A 20,033-nucleotide genomic window follows, 5' to 3' on the forward strand; every position below is an offset into this window, starting at 1 on the left:
AGCCTGCTTCTTCCTCTCCCACTCTCCCTGCTTGTGTTCCCTCTCTCGCTGGCTGTCTCTGTCAAATAAATAAATAAAATCTTTAAAAAAAAAAAAAAGTACCTCTCATGAATATATATCAGAATTAGTCATTATTTTAGATTTATATGAGATTTGACCAAATGTCTCTGATTTCCCCAATTCAGGTAATCTACATTAATCTACAATTATGATAATAAGCTCATATTGTCATGCAGCATTCCTCATTCAACACTATCTTGCTGTTTTTCAGTTAGTGGATTATGATGAAGATGATTCAGAATCAAATGAATGTCACCCAAGTCCGAGCGCTCCCATTCCACCACAAAATTGACCTACTGCCACTCTCAGGCATCACCTGGCGAGAATGATGGTATCAATGTTTCCACATCACAGTTATGGCCCTCATGTGTCCCTAAAAGCCTCACAGAGCACGTGACCTCATCATATTAAGACTGAGACCAATCAGTACAAATTCCCATCTTAGCGTCTGTGGAAAATGTTAAATCTTCTGATGTATGGTCACATGAGGCCAATATCTCAAACTCACCAAACCAAAGACTGACACAGGGAGCTCAAATAATTCACGAGACTTCACATCTTCACTGTTCCATCTCAGTCCTTCAGCAAAGACTTACATCACATATGACCTTTTCAGTAATTTGCTCAATGAATTAACGAACACCAAGTAGAAAAGGAGACCTTATAAGGAAGAAGCAAATGTTTGGCACTGTTTCAAACAGGAGGAATCAAGCAGGTAATGAGATGGTGCTTAATGAAAATATCTATGTAGTCTAAAAATCCCAATATTTCAAGGAGGAACAACTTACATGGGCCATACTCTTAGAAATGTAAGAACCGATCAGTCTTCCCGGGGGTTCCTCTACCAGAGAAGTTCAAACTCTAGAAAATCCAGAGCTGAGAGAAGAAAAGGAGGTTTTAGTGTTGCCAATAACTTCAGCCAATAAACCTTCTTGTCCCTGCATTTCGGCTTCCAAATTATGCTACAACCACCCTCACATAAAATTTTGGAGAACTGAGGGATTCTGGAGACATCCAAACCCCAGTGAACCAAGCTGCACACAGCTGGTGCAGAACAGCGCTTCTTCACTGAAGCTGCAATTAGACATGTCAGCGGGTTTCCTGGACAGGCCTTCACTGGGGAGGCTGGTCTGGATCTAATACTGGCCTGCACAGTTCTGCTTTGAACAGATCCCCCTCCCGACATTCCTACCTTCTTTTGGTGGGGGGCGTTGGAATTTTTTTTTTATTGAAGTATAGTTGACATATAATATTAGTTTCAATTTCAGGTGTACAACACAGTGACTTGACATTTATAACATGAAACGATCACCCCAAAAAATCTATTTATCACCTGCCACTATACAAAGTTATTATAATATTATTGACTATACTCCCTATGCTGTATTTTACATCTCTGTGATGTACTTATTTTACTGGAGGTTTGTACCTTTTAATCCCCATCACCCACTTTGCCCATCTCCCTCCCCCCTCCCCTCTGGCAACCACCAGTTTGTTCTCTGTATTTTTTAGTCTGTTTCTGTTTGGTTTGGTTGATTTTTTTTTTTTAATATTCAACGCATAAGTGAAATCACATAGTATTTGTTTTTCTCTGACTTACTTTACTCAGCATAATATCCTCTAGGTCTATCCATGTTGTCACAAACAGCAAGATTTTATTCTTTTTTTGTGGATGAAAAATATTCCATTGTATGTATATATGTACTACATCTTCTTTACCCATTCATCTATTTTTTTTTAAAGATTTTATTTATTTATTTGACAGAGAGAGAGACAGCCAGCGAGAGAGGGAACACAGGCAGGGGGAGTGGGAGAGGAAGAAGCAGGCTCCCAGCAGAGGAGCCTGATGTGGGGCTCGATCTCAGGACTCTGGGATCACGCCCTGAGCTGAAGGCAGACGCTTAACGACTGAGCCACCCAGGCGCCCCTATCCATTCATCTATTGATGGATGCTTCCGTATCTTAGCTATTATAAATAATGCTGCAATGAACACAGGGGTGCAGATATCTTTTCGATTCGTGTTTTTGTTTTCTTTGGGTAAATACCCAAAGTGGAATTGCTGCATTGTAGGGTAGTTCTATTTTTACCTTTTTGAAGAACCTCCATACCATTTTTCACAGTGGCTGCACCAGTCTGCATTCCTACCAACAGTGCATGAGGGTTCTCTTTTTCCCACATCCTCACCAACACTTATTATTTCTCGTCTTTTTGATAATAGCCATTCTAACAGTGTGAGGTGGTATCTCATCGTGGTTTTGATTTGCATTTCCCTGATGATGAGTGATACTGAGCATCTTTTCATTTGCCGTTGACCATCTGTTTGTCTTCTTTGGAAAAATGTTTATTCAGGTCTTCTGCCCATTTTAAAATCATTCCTACATTCTAACTGAAAAAGAAGCCATATCACCCAAACCTGAGCTTCGTTTGTAGCCTCAGGATAACATCAAGACATGGGGAGAGAGGAAATACAGTAGACATTGATCAGGCATTTACTCACACCTCAGGGGCTCCGTTTTGTCATCATTAAAATGGGGATGAGAATATTAACTACCCATATGGTTATCCTGAAGAATAAGTAAGAAAATCCATTTAAAACACTTACTGGAATACTGGCTTAACATGCATTAGCTATTATTATTATTGAAGAACATGACATGCCCCTCATTTCATTTTTATAAAGGACACAATTTGTTTCTATTTTTTACTTCTCTCTGCCATGTTTTCTTATAATTCTAACTAAAACACTTAGACCCTGACTTTAAGAATGCAACTCTTTTTGGGGGTGCCTGGGTGGCTCAGTCAGTTAAGCATCTGCCTTTGGCTCAGGTCATGATCCCAGGGTCCTGGGATAGAGCCCCATGTTGGGCTCCCTGCTCAGCAGAGAGTCTGCTTCTCCCTCTCCCTGTGCCCCTCCCCTCCCCTCATGCTCGCTATCAAATAAATAAAAAAAAATTTTTTTTAATAAGAATGCAACTCTTCTTTTTTTAAAAATAGCAGGAAAGATTCTCTGACATTTAAATTTCCCCTTTTCCTATAGAAATTAGAGAAAGGCACCATTCTATAATAAGATGCAAAACTGAAGTAACTGACAAAGGTTGAATCCTGTTCTTTCTGTGCAACTTGGTCACTGGTGTACACGTTTATAACTGCTATCACCTTACTCTCTTTTCTTATATAAATTTGTCACTGGAAGAATAATTTGTACAACAGATCCTTGGAAGTCCTTTCACCTGCACCTATAATTTTTATGTGACATTGCTATAATCCCAAAGGGTGTAAATACTGATAAGGTTTTTCAAACAAGAGGATCACTGGTGCTTCCCTCTTTTTCCTGCTGCACTCGAAGAACACTGAGTCCCGCGGTTTCCCTTTTTTCGTCTAAGAGTTGAAGAGTCTTTGCTACTTTACATAATCAATTAACGTGATTCTATTCTGCAGATACAATAAAACCGTATATATCACTAACAAAAAAATGGAGAGGGGGAGAATGCACACCAAAATATTAATATTATGTCTGTGTTTAGGACACATGCATTGGTTTCCTCTACTCTTACACTCACAGTGCTTCTGACACCGACTATATATATATTTTTAAACACATCGACAATTCTCTGACACCAGCTGGATGCCCTACAATTCAATTCAGCTCTGAGCTCAGTCGCTTAACCAACTGAGCCACCCAGGCGCCCCTGAAGGTTCAAGCTTCTAATCATGGCTTGGTCTTTCTAGTGATCAGGCCCCATCCAAGAACCCAAGCGTTACTACTTTAGAACAAAAGATGCTCCTGTCTATCACCCAGGAAATTCTAAGAGATTTAGGAGCTCTGTGTCAGGAACCCAGGTCAAAGACCAAATATTAGCAGGAACCAGGGGTAGAAACCAATATAAGTATATTTTTTATTATCTCACAGTCTGATAGGTAGAGTTATGGGTACACAAGCAATGCTCCATAAATGTGGCCAAATCCCTCTTCTCCTTCACTAACTAATTAAAATATATACTGTCCTTGCAAAATATCTTACAAAACCATGAGAGTAAATGAGATTCATATATAATTTAAGATTTTCTTGAATACCACTGTCCATAACTATGTACGTAGTTTAAAACTACTTCACATTTTTCTTTTTGTGACTGATCCTTTATAAACATATTTTCGCTAGTTGCATAATATTCCATCACATAAATGTAGACTGAGGTACTTAACCATTTACACAATACTGAACTCTAATTTTGTACGAGATCATTCCCAGCTATTGAAATCTTTGCTTGCACACCAATGGTTTTAAATATTTTTATTGCATATACCACCTTTGTTAATTGAATAAATCACAATGTTTCTCTCCAGAAAAATACACATACATAAACTACAACTCTGTACGCAATTATAAGTGGTTTGTGGTCACCCTGAAGCCCTAGTCAGTCCTCAGTTTAAGAATTTGTTTAAAAAGAAAAAGAATTTGTTTGTAACAAGTTAAGCTTATGCTATTGCTACTGAATTCTGAAAGGAATGACCCAGAATCACCAATGATGAACAGTTAATATTTCCTGAGCGCTCATTATGCTCCAGACATTGTTTTAAGGGACTTTACACACATTAATACACCTTATCCTTATTATATTCCTATGAAGCAGGAACTATTGTTATACCCATTTTAAAGATTTAGAAAGGAGAGTGTGCAGAGTGTGTAGATTGTAAACATCTAGTAGTGGCAAAGCCAAGATTCAAAGCCAGATTTTTAAGGCTCAGAACTCATACTCTTCAATAGCATACCACACAGCCTCTCACTGTCCAATGACACGGAAACTAACTCTGCTGTCAAATCTGAAACGAAGACTAACAAATAAAACGAAATTAAAAAATTAAAATTAGGGGCGCCTGGGAGGCTCAGTCGGTTAAGCGTCTGCCTCTGCTCAGGTCATGATCCCAGGGTCCTGGGACGGAGCCCCGCCTCAGGCTCCCTGCTCAGGGGAAGTCTGCCTCTCCCTCTCCCTCGGTGTGTGTGCTTGCTCTCTCTCCCTCTCTCTCTCAAATAAAGACATAAATCTTTTTTAAAAATTAAAATTGAAAAATAAAACAAATGACTAAGGACACAGACCTACCAATACGCTCAAACCTACAATCACATTCCCACTTCTAAAAGCTTCGCGTGGAAGACGACTGTTATATGCTATTGAAATTCTTAAACCAATGCCTATCTTGCTGAACTCGACAAGGAAGGCTTGGGAGAAGGTGAGTTGTCTAGTATAGTAGTAGCTACTATGCCAACCAAATATTAATACTAATCTTTTTACTCTATCGAAGTCTAAAATCCCTGAGAGCACACTTCAGGAACTGTATTTCTACAACCTACTATCACGATGCTTAGAAAAGGGATCACAGAATAAGATTTAAATGATTTGTAATCCGTAGTGAAAAACAACAACGAAAATGATAATGAGAATATTGAGTAAAAAGAGAGGATGCGGGGCCACAGGAATGGGAATCCATCCCTAAGGACCCCACCACTCACTGGAAAGAAGACACAGAGTAGGTCAAAATTATGTGGAGTACTTCGGGCAAAAGAAAACAAATGTACTCGTAAAACAATTTAGTGAACAAAAAGGAAACACAAGACCCGCTTAAATCTTAATTTTTAGATGTGCAACAACCCCACCCTCTTTTGGGTTTTTCTTTTGGAGAGTAACACAACCGGAGAAGAGACCTGTGAGAAGTTTAGAATGACTCGGAAAACACTCGGCAAGCCAGATCCAACGCGACCTCACCCCCTTCTTAGCCCTTACCACTTAACCTGCTTAAGTGAAAGCAAGGCGGGTGTCTGCGGGCAGCGCTCTCCGAATGCTGTGGTTCTCACTGGTGACGAGCCCTCACAGACGTCCCCACCGGGGAATCCTCTCGGGAGGAAAAGCTACGCTGGGAAGAATTTCCCATCCAGTCTTCCCGGGAGCTTTTCTTGAAGAAACTAAGGGCTCTAATAAAATTCCCATCTCCAGATCAGTTCCCGGCCTTCCCGCTGGGAAGCTTTCATTCAAAGGCTCCATTACCCACCTCCCTCTGAGGACCGTCTGTCTAGATCTGACCGCTTGGCTTTGAGGGGAAAGGGGCAGCAGGCAGCAGGAACCTAGAACCCGGCTCACAGCGGCTCCCCTCTCCCCGCCCACCCAGCCTCCGCGGGCGGACAGCCCTCGTCCGAACCCCACAATCACAGTCCCGCACCCAGCTACTCCCGCACACACCCGCGCCGGGGACGCGGGCAGCGCCGGCCGGCCCCCTCCTCGCACGCCCTGCACTCACTGTTCTCCTTCACGGATTTCCACGCTGCCCTGTGGGCGGGTCGCAGTCTGCAGCGCCCTCCCCGGGAGGCTGGGTGTTGACTTTTCCCTCACAGACCTCAAAGCTCGCAGCCGCGCCCACAATCACAAAACATTGGGAAGGAAAGGCAGAGGGCAATGTTGCCCCGGCGACCTTTGGGAAATGTAGTCCCAGGCTGATTCGGCCTGATCGCAGTAGCCTGTGGGAAATGTAGTCTGGGGCTGTAAAACCGTAAAATCTACGCTGCCCTCCGCCCATAAGGACCGCCCACTCCGCGCCCGGGAGGCTTCTGGGAGTTCCCATTGGTACTGGGATTACGCTGGCGCAGGCTCTCGCCGAGCTGACAGCCAGATCTGATTCTACCAACTTTAGTGCTGGGCGAGTTTGATGGGCTCGTCGTTGCGGCGCAAGAGAAGCGAATAAGTACCTGTCCGGACCAGGGAAGGCACAGATGACGATTCAGGAGTTCACGATCGCCCGACACTTGACGCCCAGAGTAGAGAGCCAACCGAGGACACTGCCGTACCAGACCTCCCCAAACCATAATAATATATTCTAAATTGTGTTATTATTTTAACATAAAAATATTAAAAATAGGTGTTTGAAATTATTTCTTTCTGGATTGTTTACTTTTTTATTACAAAAATGCTATTAAATAGAACATCACTAGAACTAATAGTGGCAATTAATAATAGTAAGACAAACAGGTGTGAGAAGAATGTTTCCATCCTCCAACACAGCAACTTCTTACTAGATATTTACATTTTGTACCTGTGTTATTGTATATTCTTAAGATACATAAACGTAAGAACTTTAAAAAGGAGAATGTATATACAGCAGGAATAATTAAACATATATATATTTAAAAGAAATGTTTCTTCCTGTCTCATCATACATTAGGATATTTTTACTCGCTCCTTTTCCAGTAATACTTGTCTGAACTGCCCGAGGGCTTTATGGCATTCCTTTTTTTTTTTTTTAATGTAGTGGTAAAACTGAATACAGTCAATTGACTTTGACTTGCAGATCTCGTCTTTTTTTTTTTTTTTTTAAGATTTATTTATCTCACGAGAGAGAGCACTAGCAGGGAAGGGGCAGAGGGAGAGGAAGAGAATCTCAAGCGGACTCCCCTTTGATCCTGTCACTGGGGCTCGAGCTCACCAGGCTGAGATCAGTACCTGAGGTGAAAACAAGAGTCTGTAGCTTAACCGCCTGAGCTACCCAGGCACCCCTGCAGATCTGATCTTATGAAGCCTACGTTACACTATTTTTAGTGTTAGTCCACTGTTATGATAACAAGTTAAATATACTTTCAGCAAAGTGTTTGCATATAGAATACTGAGGATTTTACTTACTAGCAACAGTATGTTTTCAGCCTTGTAGGAGTTAGTTTCTGGCTCTCCAGAAATGTCCCTCCACTTCGTTAGCTACAGGGTATTTTTGGTGGAACAGCTGTTTGTTGACCACAGCCTTCTCCTTGTAAGTTCACCATATAGGTTGTTTGTGTCCGAAATGTCTGTCATTTGGTGGGGGGGGGACAGAGGGAGAGAGAGATTCCTAAGCAGGGATTCTGGAGCAGCCAGAACCAAGCCCGGAGCCCAACTCTGGGCTTGATCTCCCGACCCTGAGATCATGACCTGAACCGAAATCAAGTGTTGGACACTTAACTGACTGAGCCACCCAGGTGCCCCTATGTCCGTCATTTTTACACACGCTGAAACACATTGGATGTCATCATAAGTTATATCTTTTTCTCAGGGAAAATGGCATTAAATCACAGAGGCAATATTAACTTGTGAAACTGACTGGATTGCACATAAGCAGTTCATGGTCCAGGACTAAAGACAGATCCACAAAAAGGAACTAAATAATTGAGCAAGATAACATCAGCTCTGAAGACAACCAAATAGAAGTGAAGAGATTAAAGAGATCGGGGTGACTTGCCTGGGATAACTGGGCAAGGTGCCTTTAGGATGGGATGCTAGCCCAAGGCAGGGATGAAGTGAGGGAGCCAAATAGCAATACATGAATAGAAAGGAAAGGTCCTGACAATGATCGTGGCTATAATGAATGTCAACAGGGCTACATGTTAGAGAATAACCCAGGTCCCATTTTATGTTTACACCTTAAGGGACACAACACTCCTGCACACTATCACTACTGAGTATTTTAAAAGGCTCACTTTTCAAATATAAATAAATGTCTTATAATAAACGTATACAGGATAGACTGTAGCCTTCTGCTTTTTTCACAAACTTTATTTTAGTTTGAGCCACATGAAATTACCATTCCTGTAAGTCAAAAGAGGTCAAATGTTTGCAATTTAATTTTGTTCAATCTAATAAAGTAAGCACTCCTCAATTTAATTCAGTCACCAAAATTATGAAATTTTGAGAGTTATGAATTATTCATTTTATTAATAAAATAGTATTTTACTTATTTTCCTCTTTAGAGTCAGATATCTCGGGAGCTCCCAATTATTTTAAGCTCAGGTAATGCTAATATAATAAGTCATCTGCACATACAAAGTGTTTTTCTTCTTTGGATTCTTTTTTTTTAAATATATATGTTGGCTGAATTGTTAAGAGTGAATGGGTGGGAATTTGATGTGTAGAAATTATGGAATTACAGGCTTCTAATTGATTAAATTTACCTTCTAGTTAGGAGCTGAATCAGAGGTCTTGACTGGGTGTCTGGCTTTCTTTTAATTATGCCCATCAATTCTATAGAAGGTCTACTTGGTCTCAAGAATGTATGTCCTATGGCTCCGCAGTAGGGTAAAATCAAGCCCCATCCCAAAGCACATTCAGGTGTCTAAACTAACATACTCCCATTCTGCCCATAGACACTAAGAAAGTGTAAAGACATTTATTACTCACATAATGAGGCTTTCTGGGGAGAGCAGTGCAGACTGCCAAGCATGTCCAAAAATGGCTTGAGAGAGCAAAGGAGGGCAACCGGCTTTGGGTTTTATTGTGGTTAGGAGTGGAGTTGGGATGAAGATCCCACACTGACAGTTTATGTGACTTGAACTTCTCACTGGCACCAGGGGAGGGAGCACCAGGACTTTCTTATGGCTTGTCCAGATGTGGGACAAGAGGGGAAGAGGAAGGCTGGGACTTGAAAGCTGTCAGTGGTCAAATACCAAACATAGAGTCAGACTCTTTAGTGAAAATCTTACATAAATGTTACCTTAGGTTATCCTTCAAGATAATCAGAAGGTAACTTTAGAGTGTGTGTGTGTGTGTGTGTGTGTGTGTGTGTTACATGAGTTAATATATAGGAAGCTCTTAGATTAGTACCTTGCACATTCTAAGTGCTATATATTATGGTGCCTATCATAGTTATTTTGTTTTTGTGTGTGTTTTTCCGCTATGTTAGTGGGTATACAGTGAGAAGTACTTTGTGGAATAATTAACTTACCACTAGAGTGTCTGACAAGCTCTTTCCAAGTCCATAACAAACCATAAGTTACAGAATGAAGCCTACCTGGATAAAACCTGGGTAAAAGTAGGAAAAATATTTTTGAAGCAGAAAAATCCCCTCCTAAAAAGAAACTGGCATGTGCTCTCTCAAAAAAAAAAAAAAATTAGGATTTAAATCCCAGCTATAAAGGGGCTACTAAATTTAAACACGGTATTCCCTATAATCTTAGGGGAATTACTAAATATAACATAGAGGACAAATAAGTTTGCCTTACCTTAACCACAGACTTACCGCCCTGTCTAAATTTCCTACGTTATAGCACACACTGCCCTAAATATTCCACTGCGAGCACAGTTCAAACCCACGTTGTTCAAGGGTCAGCTGTATAAAACTTCAGGATACTCCTTATCCCCTTCGGAGTTCTGGACATTACAGATAGTGAGTGACCAAGACACCCATTTTACCTCTTAGAATACACACTACTGGGCTCTTGGAGAAGGTATTCAGTGGAACTTCACTACCTTTATAGACCCCAGAAAGCCAGTTTCATTGAAAGGCCAATATGCATCTCAAAGAACAACCATTTATGTTACAAAGCGGCAAATGGATCCCCTACGGTGGGATTGCTTTGCCACTGGCACCGATTCACCTAAATTCTCATCCCCTAGGGACCCCAGCTCCCTACACAGGTGCCACACAGGGCCCCAATTGCCTCGTCCGTGTTTTGACAACCACTTCACCAGGTGGCCCTCTTCATCCTGGTCCAAAGCCTGCTTGGCTTCTTAGCCCAGTGCTTCTACTCCCTCAAAGACTCAAGGCCGAATTCAAGGTCAAAATATCAAGGAGTCAATTGTATTGTAAGGCCCGAATTTTCTTTTTTTTTAATTCATCTAATTAAAAACTTGAGATATAATTGTGTAAGTTTAAGGTGTACAATGTGTTGATTTGATACACTTATATATTGCAATAGGATCTCAACCCTAGTGTTAACTAACACCTCCGTCACATCATATAACGATCATCTTTTTTTTGTGGTGAGAACACTGAAGATCTTGTCTCTTAGCAACTTTCAAGTACATAATCACAATGTCGTGCATGAGATCTGTAAAACTTACTCCTCTTCTAGTTGTAAGTTTGTGCATATCCCTCCAGTTACCCCATGCCCCCAGCCCCTGGCAACCACAGTTTTCTACTCTGTTTCTACAAGTTTGGCTTTTTCAGATTCCACATGTGATATCATACAGATTTCCTTTTTCTGTCTGACTTATCTCATTTAGCATAATGCCTGCAAGGTCTATCCGTGGTGTTACAAATAAAAGAATTTCATATTTTTCATGGCCGAATAATAGTCCAGTGTGTGTGTGTGTGTGTGTGTGATGTCTTTTTGAGCCCCCATTTTCTTCTTTTTTTAAAATATTTTATTTATGTGTTTGTCAGAGAGAGCGAGCAAGCGCACACAAGCAGGGGGAGCGGCAGGCAGAGGGAGAAGCAGACTCCCCGCTGAGCAAGGAGCCCAATGCGGGACCCCATCCCAGGACCCGGGGACTGTGAACCGAGCAGGAGGCAGACGCTTAACCAACTGAGCCACTCAGGCACCCTTGAGCTCCCGTTTTCATTTCCTGCATATACACCCAGAAGTGGGGTATTGATTGCTGGATCATAATTGATGAGGGAACAGAAGGCAAGCTGAGGACAAAGCAGAAACTGACACCCCGCAACACCTCCCCCCCAGCAATGGGATGTACGTGATATTCCTCAGGCACTCCTGGCTGCCCTAAAGCTCAGGAAAGGAAAAACAAATAGTTAACTAACAGAGATCACAATCCTGCAAGACCTGAGTCTCCCTCAGTTTGAACATGTCCTAGCGATTTACAAGAAGCTTTCTTATCAATAGCGTAACTTCCAGAGACCCATAATTCAGTTTCCTGAAGCCCTAACATGACCGTCCCCTCCATAAAATTGAGGGAGGCTGAGGCAGAAGGAAATGTAAATAAAATAAAATTTCTTTTAAACCTGAAGCCCATTGACAAGGACTTGTGATAGGAGGAATGTAACGTTCCTCTGGGAGACTCCCAGCTGTCTTCATGTTCGTGCCTCATTGGAGGGAGGGACAGCCTTGGCTTGACAATAACCAGATATCCAGTATCCTGCGAGTCTTCTTTAACATATGAAAGTACTTTCTCAACCTCCCTTTTTCCTTACCTCCCCCAACCCCATGGTGTATAATCAGCCACCCCTCACAACCCGGGGCAGCAGCTGCCCACGGGTCCTGTCCCCGTGCTTTAATAAACCACCAACTTTGCACCAAAGACATCTCAAGAATTCTTTCTTGGTCGTCGGCTCCAGACTCCACCCCACTGAACCTCACCTATATTCCACAACCTCATCAATAACGGTAATTCTATTTTTAATTTTTTGAAAAATCACCATACTGTTTTCCATAGTGGCTGAACCAAGTTACGTTCCCATCTACAGTACGAAGGTTTCCTTATCTCTACATCCTTGCCAACACTTGTTATCTTCTTTGCTGACAGCCAAGTTAACAGGTGTGACGTAATATCTCATTATGGTTTTGATTTGCATTTCCCTGATCATTAGCAATGTTGAGCATCTTTCCATGTACCTCTTCAGGGAGGCCTGAGATTTCAAGTGCTGCCTTGACATCTTTGTGCCTCACAGGGGCCCAAGAGCCACACTGTGAGTTCCCCCAGTCCGGCCACATAGGCTCCCCACCCCGGTGAGAAAGGCTCCTTACCTGGCTAGCTCCCCCTATCAGCCAGAACCGTGCACTGCAACTGGTCCTTACTCTGCGGGGTCTCAGTTCCCGTGAGCTGGTGAGATTACTCATACAAACCAGGCCAGGTGCCCCTTAATTTCCATTTTTTAACCACTAACCATCCTAATGGATATCTCATTGTGGTTTTTATTTGCATTTCCTAATGATTAGTGATCTTGAGCATCATTCCATGTGCCATTTGTATATCTTTGGAGAAATATCTATATGTCTTTGCCCATTTAAAAATCATTTCTTTAATTGTTAAGAGCTACATATTTTGGTTATTAATCCCCCTTATCAGATATATGAAAACTTGCTATCTCCACCACATACATGTTTTATTAGTTTTATTCTGAGGATCATTACCTCTTTTTGCTATAAAACGAAAACCTTTTAAAAATGAAATATTCCCCTCGTCTAGTTCTCCTTTGTAGAAGTGTACTTTATTTGGTTTTCAGAAACTGATCACACATATGGCAAAGTTGATAAAGTGTCATGAGTATTCCAGTTTTCATTACATATTATTTTTTCCTGTATAGATGATCAGATACTCAGAGAAATTTTTATATTAATACAATTACAACCCTTTAAAATCTTCTTCTCTGTCTCATGACACCAGCTAGATTATCTGGTATAATATTATATTGAAAAAATAATGGTAGCCTTGTCTGGTTACTAATTTGAAAGCAAAACATTGTTTTATCACTAAAATCAAGCTTATTGTATTGTTTTTGTTGATAATATTCTGCTAAATAAGCACACATATTCCTATGCATGGTGTGATAGATTTTTAAAAATATGAATGGATTTGAATTTTATTCACATTTTTCCATATTTAATAAAAAGACGTTATGATTATGTCCTTTCCATTAATATGGTGAATGACATTTATCTGTTTCCTAGTAATAAATCATTCCTGAGATGAACTCAAGGTATTGCAATTTGTATACATTGATGAATTTTATTAGCATTTTTTTAAAAAGATTTTATTTATTTGATAGAGAGAGAGGCAGTGAGAGAGGGAACACAAGCAGGGGGAGTGGGAGAGGGAGAAGCAGGCTTCCTGCTGAGCAGGGAGCCTGATGCGGGCTCAATCCCAGAATCCTGGGATCATGACCTGAGCCGAAGGCAGATGCTTAACGACTGAGCCACCCAGATGTCCCTTTATTAGCATTTTTAAAAGTTTATTATTTTTAGTAATCTCTACACCCAACATGGGGCTTGAACTCATGACCCTGAGATCAACAGTCACATATGCTCTTCTGACTGAGCCAGCCAGGTGCCCCTAATTAACAACTTTTTATGACAATATTATCCTAATCTCATAAAATGAGTTAGTAATTGCTTATCTCTGAAAGATTTTGAGTATATTTGGGTTTATCGTTTCATTGAATATTTCATAAAACTCTCCTCCTATAAATCTCTCAGGATCTGGGATTTTCTTTTGGAAATTATTTTAAAATAGGAAATATATATTTTTATTGAAGTATAATTAACAAGTGCATAACATAGTGATTCAACAATCCTGCACAGTACTCACTGCTCACCATAAGTGTAGTCTCTGTCTGTCACCACACGACATTATTAGAATGTTATTGACCATATTCCCTACGCTGTATTTTTCATCTCTATTATTTCTTTATTTTAAAACTGGAAGTTTGTACCTCTAAATCTTCTTTATCTATTTCACCCATCTCCCCCCACCCCACCTCCCCTCTGGCAACCACCAGTTTGCTCTCTGTATTTAAGAGTCCGTTTTTGTTTGTTCATTTGTTTTGTTTTAGATTCCATTCATAAGTGAAATCATACAGTATTTGTTGTTTCTCTTATTTCACTTCGCGTAATGCCCTCTAAGTCCATTCATTTTGTCACAAATGGCAAGATCTCATTCTTATTGGTGACTGAGTGATATTCCATTGTGTGTGTGTGTATATATATATATATATATATATATGTATATATATATATATATCACATCTTCTTTATCCATTCATCAGTCAGTGGACACATGGGTTGCTTCCAGATCTTGGCTATTGTAAATAATGCTCCAATAAACGTAGGGGTGCATGTATCTTTCGAAGTAGTGTTTTCATTTTCTTTGGGTAAATATCCTGTAGTGAAATTACTGGAAAAGGGGACCTTCGTGTACTGTTGGTGGGAATATAAATTGATGTAACCACAGTGGAAAACAGTATGGAGACTCCTTAAAAAATTAAAAATAGAAAAAAAATTAAAAATAGAAAGGAAATACAGTTTCGATGTTTGTAAGGTTGTTCAGTGAAGATATCTCTGACGGTTGGACTTTTGAGTATTGACACGGAGGGGATGGGGAAACAGGCTATGTGGACATCTGGGATAAAGTCATTCCAGGAGGTGGGGATATCTGTGCAGGGTCTCTCAGACAGAAGGATTTGTGTATTTGAGAAGTCGGTGGTAACAACAAGGGATGAGGTCACAGATCAGCTCGGGGCCCATCCCACAAGGCCATTATAAGGATACGGACGTCCTAAGCAGTCCGAATACATCAAGACATCACACCTCCCTGCCCCTGATTTGTGATGTGACGTATATCATATAAAAGTTCCCATATAGGCCTGAGGAGTGATTGTGTGCCAGGAGCACACATACAGGAACAATTCTGCCACGGTATCCTGGTGACCTCGCACATCACAAAGGTCACGTGGGCAAGGCTCTCCTGCAGAATGATCCCAGTGTTGGCCCAACGTCCTGTAATGACGGTGCCAGGAACATGGCCAAACAGACAATCTCATGAAGCGCTCTCACAACACATTTCTCACCTGCCTCCCTGTCTTGTAGGAGGCTGCCACGAGGAAGTTTCTCATCTGCCTCCCTGAGTCGGTGAGGCCTGGGCCTCTTAACCTCTTGACCTCCCCACCCCTGCATTGCCATGACACCTGCAGGCTCTCAAAAGGCTTTGCTGCAAACTGGAATTGACTCTTGCTACCACCTGAATCTGTCGCTGCCACTTTCTAGGGTGTTTCGTTTAACATCTGGTCAAGTAAGATAGCATCTTCTTGCCCTTCTCTTTCGGCGTTATCTCTAAGTGCCAGCAGTGTATGATACTAGAAAAAGCTTTTGTAACAGAGTAAATGTTACTTAATCAATAAGATATAATGATTATATCCAAAACAAGGTGAATGCTCATTAGGAATACAGTATAAGAAAAAGAATTACAGGGGCGCCTGGGTGGCTCAGTCGGTTAAGCATCTGCCCTCAGCTCAGGTCATGATCCCAGGGTCCTGGGATCGAGCCCCAAGTCCAGGCTCCCTGCTCGGCGGGGAGACTGCTTCTCCCTCTCCCTCTGCTGCTCCCCCTGCTCATGGTCTCTCTCTCTCACATAAATGAGTGAAATCTTTAAAAAAAATGATCAGTGTGGAAATATTGGGAATAAGATACAATCTTACAGAAATACAATGGCCGGGATAGCAAGGTTGATATAGCTAAAATATGAAACAGTAAGATGAAATATCAGATAAAGGAACCGTAGATGCAGGTGGAAAGTGGCAAAGCCACTGAAAATGTGACAGAAAAACTAAAAGTGCTAATAAGTAACAATGACCCAAGCAGACATATCTAGACAATAGAACTTAAAGAAGGCAAGGAAATAAAAGGGAAGGTTTAGAAAAGAGAAACCTATATCTCAATACATTGTAATAAAATCAAGGGCAAAGGAGACTTCTGTAGTTACGCAGGGAGAGAAACAAAGGACCAGCCCTCAGCTGGAGCTCAGGCCCAGTGTGCTCAGTAATTACAGTAAATGCAAGAGTAGAAAGAAGTAAAAAGTTTGAGGTATTGAAGGAAAGAAATTTCTACACAAATATTTGAAAGGAAAAGAGAAAGAGAAATATTTGTGAGCACATTAGACCGTAGAATTTTTTTTTCAAAACTGAGATCTACCATGAGGCCCCTCTCAAAGAAATTATTCAAAGAAGAAAAATAAACCTGCTGGGTGCTGAGAGGATAATCAGTATCCTGATAAATTTTATTATTGTCTAAAATACCAAAGAAAAATTAAATTCACACACACACACACACACACACACAGAGTTAACAGTAAGTCCTGTTTGGGAATGGAAATATTTCCTGGATGATATTCATGGAAACTTTTCCTCGGCTTCACAGAGTGGGAAGGGGGGAGGTTCTCCCCAGCACTACCTGCCTTCTCGGTGGCTTCCAGGACATTAAGTGTCGTCCCTGTTTCTCCAGGTGGTTGGAGCTCAGAATTAGATTCTCGACATGCCTTGGCTTCTGTTGTGTTGGTAGTATTGGGAGACAAAAAGTACTGGAAGAATGTGTTAAAATGCTTATTTTAAGTTGTCTAAAGGTCATAAGGAATTTCACAAGACAGATAATAACAGACACATTTAGAAAAGGCAAAAAAAAATTATTAGGTGGGTTTTTTTTCTACCAGAAATTAGGATAAATTCTGAAGCTGCAGAAATAAGGATCATTTGACCTTGGATCTTTGCACAGTGTTAGACTAACAGATCAGTGGCAAGAATGCAGAGCTCAGAAGGAGATCCACACACATTTGGACACCTAATTTAGGATTGTGGGGAAATCACTGCTTTAAAGAAATATGCTCTCTTTTTTTAAGATTACTTATTAAAGAGTGATTAAGAGAGAGGGAGAGAGACCACGAGTGGGGGGAGGAGCAGAGGAAGAGCGAGAAGCAGACTCCCCATTGAGCAGGGAGCCTGATATGGAGCTCAGTCCCAGGACCCCGAGATCATGACCTGAGCCGAAGGCAGATGCTTAACTGAGGCACCCAGGCGCCCCTTGAACTTAAGAAGTTAAGAATTGAGGTTGACTTATCTCCTTATGGATTTTTTTCTTCTATGTAAATTTTACAATTTATTTTTCAAGTTCATCATAATCCCCTCAGGAAAACTAAAACTGCATTGAATTTAGATGTTCTGGGAAATTTGACATTAATGTCTTCCCACAGAGATACTGGCATTCTTTGTTAGATATTACACTGTATTTCCTGTTTATCGCTGGATAATTAATCTGCCAGCTATATTTGGGCATGAGCTTCTCCATTCTCTCTTCTCCAAACTTCCAAGTCCAGTGAATGAGGACCTGGGAAGTTTTTTTCCTCTGAGTTCCGCTTATCACTAGCTTTAGGCCATTAATACCCACCTAAGCTGGGAAGAAGCGGGTGAGGCTAACATCAAGTTAGCGTATCCAGGGCTCATCATATCTCTTTATAGTCAACGGAAAAGACACCAACTGGAAATTTTTCCTTTACCCCTTCCTAAACACATACTGACATGAGCTTACAGGTCAAAATACTAATCATAGGAAGACAGAACTCTGACAGAATATTATCTAAGCTACATACACCCCTAGAACATAAGATTTGTTGTCATAATCCAAAATTATAATAAAGTGATTTTATTCGAGATGAGAATTGTAGTAATAAGAAGTAGGCACAAATAGTCCTAAAAAAAGTGAATTTTTTAGTATAGAGTGTAATTATTTAAAGAAGAAGAGATAAGTAATGGTCTGGGCAATTTTGGCCCCACATGGTAGGGACCCTTTGAGAAATCAGAGCATCCTCAGAATTGTCGCACCAAAGCTTGGGGAGGCTGGGGTATTTGCCCCCGGGTTCCCACGCCCACTGGTTGAGGGGCGCTCCTGCAGACACTACTCCCCACTGTCTGTTAGTGCTGTAGGCAGCTGAGCAAGCTTTTGTGTTCTCCTACAAGATCTCAGGTGCATGGACGTATGCACTCACACACTTTCTTCTTTTTTTAATCGATAAGCAAGACAATAACGACATGTTTGGTCTTTATTTAGGTGTTTTAGATTCATACTTGATTTTTTTTTCTCATTTTTCCCTCCTCCATGTTTTCCACTACTTTTTCAAGGTTTACTTAACATACCTAAAAACAAGTCTCACATGCTTTCTTTTTATGTGTATCTAGCAGCTGTACTTCCTTTTCTAAATGTTTGGTCTATGATCTATAGAACGTTGCCTCTCCTTGGTAGATTCGTATTGTCCAGATATTATACTTCATCCCAGTTCTTCAAAGAAGCTCTCAAAGGAGCTTAGGAGTTGGGGACAGCTCACCCGGACCTCAAAACAATGGCAGTGGTGGCCTCAGTAAGGGTACTGAAATTTTGTTTACAGAGCCTACCACTGGCAGGTGTGGGTGGACAATTCCTATTTGACAGCGTATTCTGAGACCCTTCTTCCCTGTCTCTTCTCTGTCTTCTGAGGCTGAAGGACTGGATGAACGGCGTCCATCAGCTCTTTGTTGAACTCTCTGGCAACACTGGAGCCCACTGAGGATGGACCACAAAGCCCCTCGATTATTCCGCCGAAGAGGCAACCATGCTCCAGCCAGCGGCGTGAGCAGGCGATGGCATAGCCTTCACTGAATGAGCTCGTGTAAGGTGTCTCCAGCTTCTTACTCACAGCGCCTTCCGGGTGGATGGAATGGAGGTTGCCCGTAGAGGCTCAAGCCTGGGGAAGGAAGTTAAGAGTCCACTCCCTGCGGGGGTAGATCGTGATTGTACACTCCCACTGCTATGGTGAGGCCCCCTCTCCTATTGCCCAGCCCTTCGGTCACTTCGAATCTTCCTCCACCTTCTCTATCCCTTCCTGGTCTCTCTGGGGGTCCTCGGTTCAGTATCCCTTGGGCCAGGATCTACGAAGTGTCTGGATGGCATTGGCCTCATAGCGGAGACTGCCTGCTGAGGTGGCAGTTGGAGAGTCAGTCTGCCCCCTGGACAATCCACTTAACTTTCCTGAGCGAGGAACATCACAGACTTGCCGGCAGACAGCACGGGTCGAACCTGAGTCCTGCGGCGACACGGAGTGCGGACTCCAGGGAGGAGCGCTGAGCCCGTGGGATCAGATAGCGCCTCTCAGCGACGGAAAACCGAGGGAAGGAAGACAAGCGATCGCAATAGAATAGCCTGCAAAGTCACGTGCTCGCAGTAGGGGCTTGGGAGGGGGCGGGGGGGGGCCGCAGGTGATCCCAGCCGGACCCGGGGCGGGGGGCGGGGGGCGTGGTGATCCCAGCAGGACCCGGGCAGCACTGGAGGGTGGTGGCGGCTGGGGCACGGCTCGCCTAGGAAGGTGCGGCGAAGAGCAGTTGCGCGCTGCGGGGTCCTCGGGAGCGGGCTGGGGGACGCAGGGCGGTCTCCGGCTCCCGACCCCTCCGCCACGAAGCCCGCGCTGCCCAGCGGCTGTTGGACCCACTGCAACGGCTGACGGAGAAACCGTGCGCGAGCCAAGGGCGCGAAGAACTAGCGGCCAAGGGCAAAGGGCAGGGTCCAACGGCCCAAGCCCAGCTGACTCCAAGGTCCTTCGAGCCTTCCCTCACCTCGTTACAGGCGTTTGGCACCCAAAGGGCCCCGCCGGGTGTGGAGACTGTCCCGGACTGCGGAGGCTCTCCTGACATCTGGCAGCCAGGCCTGTGAGCCCGC

General features: G+C 42.4%; 1 long non-coding RNA gene across 2 annotated transcripts; it reads right to left on the minus strand.

Annotated features, from left to right (window-relative positions):
- Positions 1 to 29: 29 nt before the first annotated feature.
- On the minus strand, positions 30 to 6,470 carry LOC103682482. Of its 2 annotated transcripts, none has more exons than XR_005835497.1 (3): positions 6,353 to 6,470; positions 849 to 936; positions 30 to 58 (listed from the first exon to the last, which is right to left on the minus strand). It is a non-coding gene; the product is annotated as an uncharacterized LOC103682482 (long non-coding RNA). The 2 variants fall into 2 exon arrangements; XR_573409.2 differs by lacking the exon at positions 30 to 58 and adding an exon at positions 95 to 720.
- Positions 6,471 to 20,033: the final 13,563 nt, after the last annotated feature.

This window comes from Ursus maritimus, unplaced genomic scaffold, assembly GCF_017311325.1.
Source record: "Ursus maritimus isolate PB19 unplaced genomic scaffold, ASM1731132v1 scaffold_19, whole genome shotgun sequence".
NCBI lineage: Eukaryota > Metazoa > Chordata > Mammalia > Carnivora > Ursidae > Ursus > Ursus maritimus.